The sequence below is a fragment of the Ascidiella aspersa genome, chromosome 5 (assembly GCF_963924565.1).
Source record: "Ascidiella aspersa chromosome 5, kaAscAspe10.2, whole genome shotgun sequence".
Lineage (NCBI taxonomy): Eukaryota > Metazoa > Chordata > Ascidiacea > Phlebobranchia > Ascidiidae > Ascidiella > Ascidiella aspersa.
In genome coordinates, this window is record NC_139451.1 from 9,530,396 (window position 1) to 9,532,895 (window position 2,500).

The 2,500-nt window shown below is 61.4% G+C and overlaps 2 non-coding genes across 2 annotated transcripts in view; both read right to left on the reverse strand.

Moving 5' to 3' along the window:
* Positions 1 to 1,458: 1,458 nt before the first annotated feature.
* Positions 1,459 to 1,612, reverse strand: LOC146142813 (5.8S ribosomal RNA). Its single transcript, XR_014500259.1, has one exon. It is a non-coding gene; the product is annotated as a 5.8S ribosomal RNA (ribosomal RNA).
* A 247-nt stretch (positions 1,613 to 1,859) lies between these two features.
* Positions 1,860 to 2,500, reverse strand: part of LOC146142814 (small subunit ribosomal RNA) — a 1,811-nt gene continuing 1,170 nt past the window's right edge. The window contains exon 1 of the ribosomal RNA XR_014500203.1: positions 1,860 to 2,500. This exon is cut by the window's right edge and continues 1,170 nt beyond it. This is a non-coding gene — a ribosomal RNA (small subunit ribosomal RNA).

Consider the following 2,500-nt stretch of genomic DNA (forward strand, 5'->3'; position numbering starts at 1 on the left):
AGATAAAACTGCGACAGAGCGCCAGCTATCCTGAGGGAAACTTCGGAGGGAACCAGCTACTAGACGGTTCGATTAGTCTTTCGCCCCTATACCCAAATTTGACGATCGATTTGCACGTCAGAATCGCTACGGTCCTCCACCAGAGTTTCCTCTGGCTTCAACCTCTTCAGGCATAGTTCACCATCTTTCGGGTCCCAACGCGAACGCTCTCGCTCGACCTCTCCGGCAAAGCGGACGAGATCGGCCGGTGATGCGGCCGCCGCGAACGACGACGTCTCACCTCCGCCGGACCGCGCCGACATTCACTTTCACTGCGCCCATGGGTTTCGTACTGCCCCGTGGCTCGCGCTCACGTTAGACTCCTTGGTCCGTGTTTCAAGACGGGTCGGGAAGGTGGCTGACTTCAGCCGCGGACCCCGTGCGCCTCGCGAAACGACACCGGAAGCGCGACCGAGACGAAGAGGCTGGGCACTGAGAACAGTCCCCGACCCACGACGCCCCAGCCGGCACCGGGCGCTCGGCCCCGAAGGGCAGACGCGGCGATCTCTCCTCGCCCGAACGGCGGGCCGACGGACACGCGCGCCTATAGTACCCGACCGAGGCCGGGTTACCTTGCGCGCGGCCTTCTCGCCGCCGTCCAGACGGTCGCGGCCTTCGCCCGGCGCTAGTGCGCTGGTCCCCGATCGGGCGGCGCCGCCGGCGGCCCGTGAGGGTCCGCACGACAACGTCGCCGACAGGGGGCCGGCTGAAAGCGACCGGGCGACCCGACAGGCCCTCCCGTTTGCCTCTCGACGGTTTCACGTACTCTTTAACTCTCTCTTCAAAGTGCTTTTCAACTTTCCCTCACGGTACTTGTTCGCTATCGGTCTCGTGACCGTATTTAGCCTTAGATGGAGTTTACCACCCGCTTTGGGCTGCATTCCCAAACAACCCGACTCTGGGAAGACGCCGTAGCGCGCCCGCCTGTCGCCGCCATGGGCCTGACACCCGCTCTGGGAAAAGGCCTCGATCAGAAGGACGCGGGCGACCGGCGAAGCGCGCCGTGACGAATTCCGTACGCCACAATTCCGCGCACTCCAAAAGCGCGCGGATTCGGCGATGGGCACATCCCGCTTCACTCGCCGTTACTGAGGGAATCCTCGTTAGTTTCTTTTCCTCCGCTTAGTAATATGCTTAAATTCAGCGGGTAGCCTCGTCCGACCTCAGGCCGAAAGTAAGGACCGGGACTATTCTTCCCGTTCCGCGCTCGCCGTCGGCGCCGCGCGCCGCCGCGCACCTCGATTCCCGCCCTTGAGCCGCCAGCCGTTGGCCTCTTCGAGGTCGACTCGCCGCCGCCGCGCGGGATTCTGGTCGCGATCGTCGCGCATCGTGCCGTGCTGTCTTGAGCGGGACGGGCGCTCGCGCGTCCGACGCCGCAGCAGCCGCGCGGAGAAATCCCCGCGCGGAACGTTTGCAACGCGACCCTGAGGCGGGCGCGGCCCCGGGATTGACCCGAGGCCGCAATTTGCGTTCAGAACGTCGATGCTCAATGTGTCCTGCAATTCACACTAATTCACGCAGCTAGCTGCGTCCTTCATCGACTCACGAGCCGAGTGATCCACCGCCAAGAGCCATCCACGATTGTTTCGCTCGCACAGTGCCTCGCACTATAGGGTGACAAAATAGACCGCGCCGAGCGGTCGGCCAGGCCGACGCTTGAAGCCGGAGCGCGCGGCACCGCGGCACTCGACGCGCAAACATTACCGGGTGACCGAATCGCCGGCCGGCGCGCCGCTCCTCGCGGGTCGGGCGCCGGGTAGCAAAGACTTTTTCTCTCGCTTGTCCGAGTTTCGCGTTCGCCGAAGCGTTTGCGAGACCGTTAATGATCCTTCCGCAGGTTCACCTACGGAAACCTTGTTACGACTTTTACTTCCTCTAAATGATCAAGTTAGATCGTCTTCTCGGACGCCGGCTCGACCGTTGCCGGCCGCGCCAGGTCCAATCGGAGGACCTCACTAAACCATTCAATCGGTAGTAGCGACGGGCGGTGTGTACAAAGGGCAGGGACGTAATCAACGCGAGCTAATGACTCGCGCTTACTGGGAATTCCTCGTTCAAGGGAAATAATTGCAATTCCCTATCCCTAGCACGACCGGGGTTCAGCGGGTTACCCAGACCTGTCGGCCAAGGCGAGCACATGCTGATCCGGTCAGTGTAGCGCGCGTGCGGCCCCGAACATCTAAGGGCATCACAGACCTGTTATTGCTCAATCTCGTGTGGCTAAACGCCACTAGTCCCTCTAAGAAGTTAGACGCCGACCGATTGGGTCGCGTAACTAGTTAGCAAGCCAGAGTCTCGTTCGTTATCGGAATTAACCAGACAAATCGCTCCACCAACTAAGAACGGCCATGCACCACCACCCACAGAATCAAGAAAGAGCTCTCAATCTGTCAATCCTCACTGTGTCCGGGCCGGGTGAGATTTCCCGTGTTGAGTCAAATTAAGCCGCAGGCTCCACTCC